General features: G+C 37.9%; 1 protein-coding gene across 1 annotated transcript in view; it reads right to left on the bottom strand.

Moving 5' to 3' along the window:
* LOC123318284 overlaps positions 1-15,282 on the bottom strand; it is a 420,831-nt gene that overhangs the window by 245,705 nt on the left and 159,844 nt on the right. The gene's annotated exons all lie outside the window — the stretch shown is intronic.

Genomic DNA, 15,282 nt, shown 5'->3' with positions numbered 1-15,282 from the left:
AAAGAACTCCTCTCAATTTTAGATTCAACAAAACATTTTCGACCATACCTCTACGGACAAAATTTCATAATAGAAACTGATCATAATCCCCTTGTTTGGCTTTATAAAATAAAAGAACCTAATTCCAGGCTCATAAGATGGAAATTGAAACTTGATGAATTTGATTTCAACATAATTCATAAAAAAGGAAAAGAAAATAAAGTTGCGGATGCCCTATCACGAATTGAAATCAATAACAGATAAAATGAAGACTCTTTATTATCAGAAAATGACCTAAATATAGAAGTTTCCTCAATTTTACCTAATATTAATGATCTTCCGGTACTTAGTGATGAAGAACTTGAAAATATTTTGAACCCCCCAGACAATCGTCAAAATAACGATGATCCCAATCATCAACATGAAGCAAATAATAATGATTCTAATGCCACCATTCATTCAACTCAAGAAGACAATGGAAAAGTTATTCCAATCACGGAATCTTCTGTGAATATATATCCGAATAGAATTATTCTAAATATTGGCGAACAATACAATTTAAAATTCACAAAAAATTTTCAGAAAAATACTTACAACATAACAATAAGACAAAATTTCATGGAAAATGATTTTTCAACTTTTTTCAAAGAAATTTTTAGACCGAATGAATCTTACGGAATATTTTTCAGAGATAATAAATTACGACTCCCTTTCATCAGATTTTGCAAAGAATCCTTCAATTACTCCGTGAAACTTTATATAAGCAACACCCTTTTATTAGATGTACCTTGTGAAGAAAATCAAGTCGAAATCATTTCAGAATATCATGATAAAAACCATAATGGTATTTCAGAAACATTTAATCAATTATCGAAAAAATACTATTGGCCAAAAATGAGGAATAAAATCACAGAAATCATAAATAAATGCGAATTATGCCTTAAATCAAAATACGAGAGAAACCCTTATAAATTGAAATTTTCAGGTCCCCTCCTAGCTAAGCGACCTTTCGAAGTAATCCACATTGATACATTTTCTTTTCAAAATTCGAAGTTTTTAACAATAATTGATTTATTTTCAAAATACGCGCAATCATACCTTTTAAAAGACGGCACTGCTTTAACAATTCTCAATAAATTACGTCATTATTTTTCACATCACAATATTCCACAAAAGATTGTTTGTGACGAAGGACGAGAATTTCAGAACAAGACTTTCACAGAGTATTGTAAACTGAACAAAATCAATCTACATTTTACAACAGTGAACAATCCGAGCTCAAATTCTCCAATTGAACGATTCCATTCAACAATTTTGGAAAAACTCAGAATTCTCAAATTGAAAAACCCAAATGAAAATCCAGCTAATCTCATGATTACAGCAACATTAATTTATAATCAATCGATACATTCAGCGACTGGTTATTCACCTTTTCATTTACTTTATGGTCCATACGACAAATTACCAGAATTTGATTTGAATATGACTATTTATGAGCAGTATAACGAAAAACGAAAACAGGAAATTTTGCCATTTTTTGACCATATTTACGAACGAAATAAAAACAAAGCTCAGAAAACATTAAACAAGCTGAACGAAAAGCGAAATGACCCTCCAAATTTAGAGCAAGCAGAAGTTTACGTCGAACGAAACAGACCGAGAAAAACGGATCCACCCTTCGAAAAAATTATTGTTGAACAGCAACAACAAAACAAAATAAGTGGTCTAACTACAAAATCAAGAGAAACAACAGCGCACATACAAAAAGTCAAAAAACTAAGAAAAAACGTTTGTTCTTTTCAGGATACTGCTGATCCTCCTGATTCAGACCCAAACAAACCAGGCCCTTCAGGTCCACGAAATAAAAAGTAATGGATACTTTGAAGAACCTTTGAGTCATGCCAAAATTCTTGATCATTACCATAATTTTCTTTTCTTCATAAATATTACCAATTTGCAAGACAATTTCGATCAGTTGAACGATAATTTTAATGACCTTCAGAAAGACCAAACATTCGATGAATTACCCCGTCGACTTTTTCACCAATTGAGTTTGAATTTGGATCAAATCGAACAAATCTTACGAAAATTTGTCAATAGAAAAGTTAGAAGAGGTTTGGCTAATTTCATCGGAAAAGGTATTAAATTCATTACAGGTAACCTAGACGATGATGATCTGAAAACTATTAACGAAAATTTAGAAAGCCTTCACAACAGCAAATCTTCCGAAATCGAAAGGATAAATAAATTAACTTCTTTTGCTAATCATTTGTCAAAAAGATATTCAAAAGATTTGGCTCTGCTAAACGAAAATATTATTCATACTAAAGCATTATTCCAGAATATTGAATCTACCGAAGGATTTCGAATCATTGTAGAATACCAAATGCTTCAGTCCCAAGCACTCTTGAACACTTTATTAATGCTAGAAAGGACTATAAGTTTTGCAATGAGAGAAATTCCAAATTTAGAAGTCATTAAAGTTGAAGAACTTTATTCCATCGGGACATATCTTGAAAAAATCTATAAGACACAGCAACTATCACCAATTGATCATGTTCATCTTTTCAAATAATCGAATATGCAAAAATGTCTGTCATTGGAACGGAGGAAACTATCACATTCCTTCTCAAAATCCCAATTCTCAAACGAGTAATTGCTTCATATTCCCGAATCTACCCTGTACCCAATACCCAAGATATTGCTGTGATCCCGCCAAGGACGTATTCCATCAAAATCAACAACGAGGAATATTGGACCAATGAAATATGCAAATCAACATTGGGAAGTTCGATGGTGCTTTGCCTTCAACAGCCTACCAAGGAAGCATGCATTCTGTCAACCCCAGGTCGATGCCAAACAACACTAGTGAACAACGACTTCAACATCATCCACCCGCTGAAGAATCACCAGCTCCTGACCCTCTTCAAAAAGAACAAAACAGTACTAGAAGACTGCCATGGAATTCTATTCAGGAAATCAATCCAGGGAATCAACCTTCTAAGTTCCACCTGCCGAATTATTATTGAAGAATCCATCTACGATGACACAGTTCCGATTTTCGAAATAACTGCCAAAAACATTTCGAAAATTTCATTGAACTCCACCCACAAAATTGAATTTCACCTGAGGCATCTGAAAGAACCAACTTCAATCCTTCAAGAAGCAGAAAAACTTTCAGACCAGCCCATGTACCTACATCCAATAACTCAGGTCATTCACCAGTCTACAAGTGTGATATTGTGCTGTTTCACAATTCTTGGAATCATCTTCGTTATAAAGAACAAAACAAGGATCTCCGAGTTAATCTACAGTCCAAGGAACATCATACACGTAGAAATGGAAGACATCACCCAAGGCCACCCAGCAGATAACAGAGACGTTATCTCTTAAGGGGGAAAGTATTACGAGATGCTCCTCGTACTGGAACGCTGACGCCAGCTTCGTCTTCGCGGAAAGTGTTAGTGCGAGAAGAAAGTGATGACTCGGATTCTTCCAGAATCCAAGGTTTCCATGTGAAAAGAGACACATTCTAGTTAGTTCCATTTTAGAATTCATTCTGTTTGTAACTCCTTTCCGCTCTGTCCAATTATAAAGTCATTTAGTTTTTCGAAATTGTGATTTATAATTGAAAGAATAAAATTCTTTTTAAAAACAGAGTTTGCGGATCGAAAATCATAATTATATATATATATATATATATATATATATATATATATAATGAGGGGATAAATTCAGATGCATACCACCCGACGATATGAATATCGACAAGTGTTACGATCCGAATTGAGCTAGCCAATTTGTCATCGTCAAGGCCCCCAAATGGAGTACGCTCCACCGAAGAAAAGCAGATGCTGACCATGGTTTCGGCCTCATTTGGCCTCATCAGAGCAACATAGCATTTTTCCACGGTGGAGAACGTTTGGAATTGATGGAACTTTATTCAATGTTGTTATGTTCTAGTGGGTATTATTTATTTACCCACAGCGCCATCCAACATGAAACGGTATCCGATTCAATCCCCCCCAGATAGAAACCAAGACGAAGACAATAGCATATGTCCCATATTTTCCCTAATTCAGTACGCCGGTTCGCCTTGCGAACGTCGGACGTGTGATGGGAAGTCTGAGACGCGCTCGGTTATCGACAGAGTACGATGCCGGCGATACAATAATGAAGAAAGTGATCACGCCTAAACAGGGAGGCAATGAATGAAATAATGAGGGGATAAATTCAGATGCATACCACCCGACGATATGAATATCGACAAGTGTTACGATCCGAATTGAGCTAGCCAATTTGTCATCGTCAAGGCCCCCAAATGGAGTACGCTCCACCGAAGAAAAGCAGATGCTGACCATGGTTTCGGCCTCATTTGGCCTCATCAGAGCAACATAGCATTTTTCCACGGTGGAGAACGTTTGGAATTGATGGAACTTTATTCAATGTTGTTATGTTCTAGTGGGTAATAAATAATATAATAATAATAAATAATACCCACTAGAACATAACAACATTGAATAAAGTTCCATCAATTCCAAACGTTCTCCACCGTGGAAAAATGCTATGTTGCTCTGATGAGGCCAAATGAGGCCGAAACCATGGTCAGCATCTGCTTTTCTTCGGTGGAGCGTACTCCATTTGGGGGCCTTGACGATGACAAATTGGCTAGCTCAATTCGGATCGTAACACTTGTCGATATTCATATCGTCGGGTGGTATGCATCTGAATTTATCCCCTCATTATTTCATTCATTGCCTCCCTGTTTAGGCGTGATCACTTTCTTCATTATTGTATCGCCGGCATCGTACTCTGTCGATAACCGAGCGCGTCTCAGACTTCCCATCACACGTCCGACGTTCGCAAGGCGAACCGGCGTACTGAATTAGGGAAAATATGGGACATATGCTATTGTCTTCGTCTTGGTTTCTATCTGGGGGGGATTGAATCGGATACCGTTTCATGTTGGATGGCGCTGTGGGTAAATAAATAATACCCACTAGAACATAACAACATTGAATAAAGTTCCATCAATTCCAAACGTTCTCCACCGTGGAAAAATGCTATGTTGCTCTGATGAGGCCAAATGAGGCCGAAACCATGGTCAGCATCTGCTTTTCTTCGGTGGAGCGTACTCCATTTGGGGGCCTTGACGATGACAAATTGGCTAGCTCAATTCGGATCGTAACACTTGTCGATATTCATATCGTCGGGTGGTATGCATCTGAATTTATCCCCTCATTATTTCATTCATTGCCTCCCTGTTTAGGCGTGATCACTTTCTATATATATATATATATATAATGATTTCTATGGGTTAACTAGGCAACGAGCCAAACACCGGCAGGTAGAAAATATGAAGTTTTCATATTGATTTGTTTAAAATGTTCTGTTCTTACTATCATCTAGTTGTCATCCTAGAAATAGCACAGTCGTAAAATTCACTAAGATTATTAGTGTCTTCTCTATAATTGACCGAATTCTTTTTCCTTATGAACACCATTTCACTTATGAGTCTAGACCTTACCTCAAGCAAAATTCTACCCTGAGAAAAGCGAGAAAGAATAATTTAATCATTGTGGGACTGGAGGTTGACTTTAGGAATGTTGTGGAATCAACGATAGCTAAACTCAATCAGATTTTAAATCTAAGCCTTTCCAAGTTGAGGATCAACAATATATACAGCCTTGGTCGCTCGAGCTTGGCTCTGATCAAGGTGGAGTTTACTTCGATCCTAGCGAAATCCTTGGTACTGAAGAATAGATCTAAGCTACGTGGAACTAAAAACTATATACGTGAAGACTTGTGTGATAAGGATAGAAGAGACGAAAAAATTCTGAGGAGTCATCTCAGGGAAGCTAGAAAAAAGGAATATAAGGCTTATCTCAGAAACGGCTTTCTTTACGTAAATGGTACTAAGTATGGTCCTGAGGAGTTGTCTGGAGGTGCGAGCCGATAGTGAATGTGCGTGAAAACGATAAAGGTGATCCTTTGTGTGATGAAGTTTCTGATGGGGAAGTATCAGACGTGCTGGATGCGACCGTGAAGGGGGTGCGAGATCAGGGAGTGGCGGAAGTTGAAATTGTGGAGAGTGTGAAGTCAAACAGTGCTCCGAATTCGCCGAAACCAGTGTCGCGTCTCAAGCAGTTATCCCTAGAATATGAGCATATACAGATCTTGGACGAGTGCCGCATCCGTAAGGACGCAGATAGGATCAGCGAAGTTTTAATGAAGGCGGAGGATATTGTCCAACATAAGAAAGGGAGTCATCAAGCCTCTAGCGGCGAGAGTTCTTCAACTAAAACAACGAGGAGCAGGAACAAAGAGATTGTGGTGAATAAAAATTGATACTGCCCAATTTTTCTTTTTTGTTTGATTTGCTATTTTGCTGCATGATATTTTTTTACTATTTTTCTGCTATTTTTTTGCTATTTTTTTTTGCTATTGTTCAAGCTGCTTATTGCTTCCTGCTTTTTTGTTTTTCCCGTTTTTCACTGCATTTGTTTTGCTGCTTGCTTGCTGTTTGTACTAATTTCAGCGCAATTTTTGTTTTCATTGTTCTTTGCTTTCCCTAATTTTGAACCGCTTAACATGAAGTTGTCTCGTTTGAATGCGAGATCTTTGCAGCCCAATTTGTGTGAGTTCAGGGATATTGTACATAATTCTCAATACGATATTGTGGGGGTGACTGAGACCTGGTTTGTTGATGGGTTGGGATCAGTCGATGTGTCGGTGCAGGGTTTTAGGCTATGTCGCAGCGACAGGCTCGGGACGGGTCGGCGGAGTTTGTGTGTATGTCAGAGAATATTTGAGGTGTGAGTTGGTTAATTTGGAGGTGGAAACGGAGAGCCCCGTTGAGTACTTGTGGTTGAAGGTTCATCTGTCTGGCTATACAATCATCGTGGGTTTTTTTTATCGACCACCTGATAAAAAGAAGCGACCATCTAAGTTGAGTCCTTTTATTGACGACATGAATAAGATGTTGAGTTTAGTAAGTCCTATGGAAAGTTATTTGTTTTGTTTGGGTGATGTCAATGTGGATCTGTTGACTGGTAGAGGCCCGGTTATTGATTGTTTCTTTTCGTTTGGCCTTGATCAGATAATAAGTGAGCCTACTAGGATAACATCACGTGGAGGTTCGTTGGTGGATCCTGTTTTTGTTAATTTCCCGAGTACAATGATTAAGTCTTCCGGTGTTGTTAACGTGGATCATAGTCTTACATTTGTTGAGGTAAAACTGGTGAGAGAGAAAAAAGTTTCCAGGTTAATAAAATACAGGGACTTCTCCAATTTCGATAATGATGTGTTTCTCGAGGACCTACAAAATAAGAGGTGGAATGAGTTTTTGTACGAGTCGCATTTTGATAATAAGGTAGAAATTTTCAACAGCTTTTTAGTGAGCGTATTTGATAAGCATGCTCCTGTTGTGACTAGAAAGGTTTCTCGTCCTAAGGCTCCGTGGATTACTGACTTTATAAGACATCTGATGGGAGAACATGATCGCGCCTTGAACAGGTTTAAGAACTGCCGCAGCGATGACATGTGGAAGGAATATAAGAACTTGAGAAATAAGGTCCTTTGTGAGATTCGTAAGTCAAAAAAGTCATTTATTGCTGAGGCTACATTAGAAGGAAGTAAAAAAGCATGGATTGCGTTGAAAAATATTGGGATTTCTTGTAGATTTGGGTCGGGCTTATCTGAAGAATTGTCTGACCCAGAAGTAATTAATGATTATTTTGCACGATTGCCACCACGAATGATGCATTGTGTATGGAGAGAACTTCCTTCTATAATGATAATAAGTTTGACCGGTCATTGTCGTTTGAATTCCACATTGTAGAGCAAGCATTGGTTACCGATTTGCTTAATGGTATCAAGACCAAGTCAATGGGTGCAGATTCTATAGACATTGGGATGCTCATTTTTTGTAGGCCATTTATTGATCCATTCATACTGCACCTAGTGAATAGTTTCATTCTCAAAGGTGTATTTCCGACCACCTGGAAAACTGCTGTTGGGGTTCCCTTGCCGAAGGTCCTAGAACCAAAGACCGTGTCGGATTTACGAATTATTAGTATTTTACCTGTTCTATCGAAGGTGCTGGAAAAGGTACTTTACCAGCAGATGAGCTGTTACTTTGAAGCAAAAGAGTTGTTACCTTCCTATCAGTCTGGCTTTCGGAGGGGATATAGCACGGCTGCATGTCTCCTGTCGGTGACTGATGCTATTTTCCGTGATCTTGATCGGGGATTCATCGATGTACTCGTTCTGCTGGATTTCAGCAAAGCCTTCGACACTATCAATCATAAGTTGTTGTGTGCGAAGCTGAGATACTATGGTTTCTCTTCCTCTTCGCTGGCTTTGATATCTTCATTTCTGGCACTCCGTACGCAGACCATGAGGGTTGGTGATAGGCTTTCTAGCAGGAGGGATGTTTTAGCTGGACTTCCACAGGGATCTATTTTTGGTCCTCTGATGTACATCATCTACACTGCCGATGTTTTTTCTAGGTTGAAATTTTGCATGGTCGAACTATTTGCTGATGATGCGCAATTGTTATTCGGGTTCTTGCCGGAAGACATATTGCTGTCTTCCGACAGAATAAATTCGGACTTGGAGGTTTTACGGAATCTTTCACTGCACCATAATCTGAACATAAACCCAGATAAAAGTAAAATGTTGGTCTTTACGGGCAAGAGAGATTATGAGAATATTGTGAAGGGTTTGAACATATGTGTCAAAGGAGTAAGGCTGAAGGCATATGACAGTGCTAGAGATCTGGGTCTATTGATTGATAGAGAGCTGAATTTTTCAGACCATGTATCTCAGATTACGAGATCAGCTTTTTTCAAGCTTGAATTGATTTACTCCGCACGGAGGTATTTGACGATTGAGATCAAGAAAATGCTGTGTGAAACATTGATTTTATCGAGATTCAATTACTGTCACGTTGTGTATGGTTCGTGTGTCAATCATTTTTCCCGGAATCGCATTCAGATTATCCAAAATTGGTGCGTAAGGTTCATTTATGGGGTCAGGAAATTCGATAGAGGAATTTCTCGTAGAATTTCCTCGGAGGAAGTGCTTTGTTTGTGCGAACCAATCTCCAAGTGCAGCCCCTGAATGTGGACAGATTTTCCATCGAAATGCATTGTGAAATTTGCGGAATCAAGATAAGGTCTGGTATGCTCCTCTACGTGGTGCTGAGTGTGTATAGACCTCCGTCGGGTGATTAACATCTATTTTTGAGAACTATCGAGTATGTTCTTAACTACTGTGCTTCTGTTTCTAATGTATTATTTCTTTGTGGTGATTTGAATATAGATTACCTCTCAGTTGATGATGTCAGGCGGAAACTCCTGGTGGATTTATTTTCGAGCTATAATTTGAATGTGAAGTCTTCTGAGCCTACTCGGGTTTTCACGGATGGGTGTGGCTCTACATCCTCCACTAAGGTGGACTATATTGTTTCCAATGCTCCGCCGAATAATGCCTGCGTATATGTCGGAGAGCCGTACTTAAGCGACCACAAAGCTGTGATCCTTGATTATTGTTCTCTGGCGAAATCCCGCCCCATCAATAATAACGTCCGCGTCACAAGAAGGGTCTCACCTGATGATCTAAAATACTTCTCGTTTCTTGTTGAACAATTTTACTTCGGAATAATATACAACTGCCAATCGGTTGACACTATGTTTCATAAATTTATCGAGATACTAAAATCACTTATTGACATAGCTTGTCCATTGAAGAGGGTACGGTATTCCTTTTCGGGAAGACCAGCTTGGATAACTCCTGATATCCTTGAGGCTAGAGAGCACCTGAGAGTTCACTGGCTCAGTAAGAACTTGAAAACAACTGACTCGCAGGAAAACTACAAGGCTGCAAAATCCGAATATTCTCAGTTAATTAGAAGATCCAAGTCAGATTACAACAAAAATATCATATACACATCGGACAACCTCAATAAAACTGTCTGGCAACTTGTTAATCGTGAACTAGGTAGAGATAATGATAAGGTTAGTGCATTATCTCTCAATCTTGATGGTGAACACATTTCATGCCCTAAACTCCTGGCAGAAGCATTTGGAAAATATTTCACAGAGGTTAACGCACAGTCCCTACTGAGCTTCTTTGGAAGCAATATTTCGAGAGTTTGCACCACTCAGAAATTGCTGAATTGCAATTTTTATTTTTTTTCTGTGACCCCAGATGAGGTCCTATCAGTTATACGTGGTCTCAAGAATGGTGGAAGCGCAGGGTTGGATCTTATCTCGGCAAAAATTCTCAAGTCGGTTGTTATCGGAACATGTGGCTCATCTTATAAATTCGTCCGTTTCCTCCGGTATCTTCCCAGCTATTCTGAAGCAGGCCAGGGTTATTCCTGTTTTCAAAAAAGGCGCTGATGACAACATTTCTAACTATTGCCCTATATCAATTCTGAGTCAATTATCTAAAGTATTTGAAAAACTAGTGCACCATCGTATGAGGGAATTTCTGACCAGATTCTCAGTATTGTCCAATCAACAACATGGTTTTACGACTGGTAAATCCACCCAGACCGCATGTACCGAATTCTTGGAATTTGTTTACGATAGCTTAAATAAAGGTGGTCATGTTGCGGGGATCTTTTTTGATCTTTCCCGTGCGTTTGATTGCCTTCAGCATAGGTTTATAGCTGATAAATTATATCAGATGGGTTTCAGAGGCATATTTCTGGAATGGATTCTGAGTTACCTCTCTGATCGTGCCATATTCGTCCAAGTGAATGGGAATGTTTCCACTAAGTATCAGAACAACCTTGGTGTCCCACAGGGTTCAATTCTGGGACCACTTATTTTTCTTTTGTTCATCAACGACTTGCATGATTACTTGGTTTATTACCTTATCGAGTGCATTTTGATTCTGTTCGCAGATGACACCTCACTGGCTATCAAAGCTGGTAGCCTAGTCGAATTAAGATCCAGATGTGAGCTAGTAATCCATCTCTTCAATGAATGGTGTCGAAGTAATTCACTCATCGCGAACGTGAACAAGACTCAAATAATCAAGTTTCGCTTGCGAGGGTCGACACCAGTTTTGCCATTGGTTGTCGAGACTCGTGAGGGCGCTTTAACGTCTGTTGAATGTGTCAAATTTCTTGGGTTGCACGTGGACGAGTTTTTGAGATGGAATTCCCATATCGAACATCTGTCCAAAAAATTGAACCGATCTTTCTTTGCCATTCATCGTCTCAAGGGTTCACTACCGTTGGATGCATTAATAAATATTTACTACGGTATGGTAAATTGTCACCTCAGCTATAATGTAGTCTTGTGGGGCGCGTCTTCTGGTACCGATCGAATTTTCATTGCTCAAAAGAAAATCATTCGGTTGATTTTTGGTTTGGGCCCTCAGGAGTCTTGTAGATCGACATTCAAGAATTATGGAATTCTCACATTTTGAATTGTCTCCCGCATGTAAAACATAACATCCGTAACTTAACGAAGTGTTCTGACTTTCATCAATACCAGACACGACACAATAGTATTCTATGCATACCACAGCATAGCACTAGTAAATTTGAATCATCACCTACTTTTGTGGGGATTCAGCTATACAATCATATTCCGAAAGAGCTGAAAACATTGGATGCCAAAAGTTTCAAAGAAAAAGATCAGATCTTTATTGATCAATAAATGCTTTTACAGTACCTAGGAGTTTCTTTGTGACTCATTGAATTGATTTATGTTTCATTTATCTTTGTGGTCTTGTTACTTGCATTTAAGTGTTTATATTCGCATTTTCCTTTTTGCTTATGTTGATTTGCCCTATACATTATTCTATGTCCAAAGGATGAATAAAGAATTGAATTGAATTGAATAAATGAGCTGAATTGGCTACGCATGGATAATCGGGCTACATTGCACTTGGGTTGCTTCGTGTTCAGATTGATGAAGGTGCCATCGGTGCACGATTTGAGGCTCAGGTTGATACCAAAATGTGCCGTTCATGATCGTCATATACGTGGCGCGAACTTGCTGACGATTCCGTCTCATCAGAGGGCCAGGTTTCAAAGGTCATTCTCTTACTGTGCTGCAAAAATTTACAATGCAGTCAACTTGGATTTGCATTGAACTTCATATTCACAGTTTAGGGCACGTTTGAGATCTATATTATTCTAGAGACAGATTCAGTGATGTTTATTTTATCATATTCTATATTTTGCTTTCTATAAGTGTTAGAGGGGGTATTATTTGCAAACTTTCTATATTCGGAAAAATATTAGAACAAATCATATATCGAATACTTCTAAGCGAAACTAAGAAAATTATCATCCCACAACAACACGGATTTTACCCTGGACGCTCGGTTGACACTAACCTTACCCTGTTTGTGGAGTATATTTCCCGATCTATGGATGCCGGACATCAGGTCGATGCGATCTACACGGACTTCAGCAAAGCGTTCGACAAAATCGATCATAAACTACTCATTAATAAATTAGCTGAGGTTTGTGAAACTCCCGGTCTCCCTGATTATATTGGGACGTACATATTCGGAAGAAAACAGGTGGTGGTGGTGGAGGGACATAAATCGGCCGAATACATAAGTACATCTGGAGTACCACAGGGAAGTCACTTAGGTCCCCTTCTCTTTATAATATATATAAATGACATTATCGGATGTTTGAGGTACTCACTCGTGCTACTATATGCTGATAACCTCAAGCTTTTTCTTCGCTTGCGGACGTTGGAGGACTGCCGGAGAATTCAAAGTGATCTTGATCGTATCGCAATATATTGTGCTCAGAACAACATATTCATAAATTTTTCAAAATGTAATTACATATCTTTCTCAAGGAATAGGTCGAAGATTTCATACCAATATAACATTGATGGAAACTACATAAAAAAAGTACAAACCGTAAAAGATTTGGGAGTGTTTATTGACCAGAATTTAAGTTTCAGCGATCATGTGAATTCTGTGGCAGTCGACTGTTCGAGGATGATGGGTTTCATCATAAGAAACTGCAAAGGTTTCAAAAACGTGCGATCTCTGATTTCACTTTATTATGCTTTTATAGATAGCAAGCTCTGTTACGCCTCCGTCGTGTGGAATCCGATTTACTCTAAATACATAAATAGGCTGCAAAGAGTACAGAATAAATTTTTGAGACACTTAGCTCGTAAAACTAATATCACTATTGCCAACAGTAACTATTCTGGAATACAAAAGGAGTGTAATATTGTCAGTCTGATTGGTCGTAGGAACAAAAATGACATATTATTTTTATTCAAAATAATGAGTTCGCATATCGATTCAACCGAATTACTAACATCATTAGATTTTAATGTACCTAATCGTACAACTAGACAGCATGAAATGTTCAACATTCCCTTCAGGAGAACAAATATTGGCATGAACTCACCATTAGTGAGATGTCAAAAAATATGTAATCTACATGGCACATCTTTAAATTTTTATGAATACTCCTTGAAAAATTTCAAAAAACAACTCAAAAGTGTTACTGTATGAATATCATGATGCATTACTTGACTGTTTCTCCCTTTTGTTTTTTATCTGAATGTATTGAACTGTGTTTTGGGGTGTACTTAAGTCCTTACTTTGTCTGTTAACTGAAATTGATTTTTCATTTTTACAGAGTGGATACTGTTTTGGAATTGTTTCTGTTTGTATCCCTGTATTTTCTAAATAAATAAATAAATAAATAAATAAATAAATTCGTTGTGGGAATAAGGACAAATACTTTAGAACTTTTAAAATACAATACAATACAATACAATATCCTCTTTATTTCATGGTATGTAACCATAGAGCATAGATACATAAGAGAAACAGTGTCAAGTGTCATGCGCATAGTTAAACCAAAAAATCAGACAAAGAATATGGTTCCAATTCTATTACAAAATCTCTCACTTTTTCCTTGAACAGTTTGAAATTATTCAATCTCTTCATGTCATAAGGTAATCTATTAAAATCTCAATACACATATAAGAGGGATGTTTTTCGGTTAACGATAATCTATGTATGGGATAATGTAAATTTAACGATCTTATAGGGTAGTGACTTCTAATCGTGTGGGCTGAGAAAATCTCCCTATTTTTGAAAAAGAAAATTAAGCACTCCACTAAATATATACCATATACAGGTAAATAAGTATCGACTGTCTGCAATCCCAAATAACCCCCAATCTGAGTATATACCATATATTGTAAGCAATCTGTTTTTTCTAAATACCCCTCTGCATGACTGATTAAATTTCATTTTGAACATATATCTTATAATCCTTTTTTGCACAATAAACAGTCTTTCTACTTCACAGCATGATCCCCAAAAAATGACGCCTTAGCGAAGCAAAGATTCAAAATTCGCGAAATATACTATTTTCAAGTTCTGAACACTCGAATACTCTGAAAGAGTCCTGAGACCATATCCAACCCTGCAGAGCTTTGACTCCAAGTGATCTATTTGATAAGACCACCTCAGATGCCCATCCAGAAATAAACCCAGAAACTTGACAGCATCCTTAATTTCCACCTCATTTCCATCGACGCAAAGAACACCTTGTCTAGCTTTATTCGATCTGCTAGTTCTAAACAAAACAGCTGATGTCTTACTGTGATTCATCACTAGCTTGTTCTTTTCAAACCACATTTTTATTTGTTGAAATATAAATTCCAATTTAGATTCTATATCCTCAAAATCTACACCACTAACTATCACGTTAGTGTCATCAACAAATGAGGTTAACCAGTTCAGGATCTCCTCATTCAAATCGCAAATATCAATCAGGAAAATTAAAAATAAAAGTGGACCCAGGACACTGCCCTGAGGAACCCCATAATCTGACTGAACTATGTCAGATCTCACTTCTCTGCCATTTCTAACGATAGAGACCCGTTGTGATCGTCCAGAAAGATAAGAAGCAATCCATTTCTTCGCATTGCCCCTGACTCCCAATCTTTCCAGCTTCTCCAATAAGAACGGCCTGAATAAGCAATCATATGCGCTCGCCAGATCTATAAACAGACCGAGACCAAGCTTATCTTCCTCAATTATCTTCAATACCCTCTCTGTAAATTGATACAACGCGGTCTGAACTGAACGTCCCTCCAAAAAACCATGCTGGGAAGCGTTAAAGACCTTACAATCGTTCAAGAACTTCAATACTCTATTACACATAACATGCTCAAAAATTTTTGAAAAACTGGACAAAATACTTATTGGTCTATAACTCTCAAAAGAATCTATGTCTCCTTTTTTGTATATAGGCTTTATTAATGCTAATTTCAAATGATT

This window comes from Coccinella septempunctata, chromosome 1 (assembly GCF_907165205.1).
Source record: "Coccinella septempunctata chromosome 1, icCocSept1.1, whole genome shotgun sequence".
Taxonomy (NCBI): Eukaryota; Metazoa; Arthropoda; class Insecta; order Coleoptera; family Coccinellidae; genus Coccinella; species Coccinella septempunctata.
The sequence above is the reverse complement of the archived record's forward strand: the minus strand, read 5'-3'. Positions and strand labels throughout refer to the sequence as shown.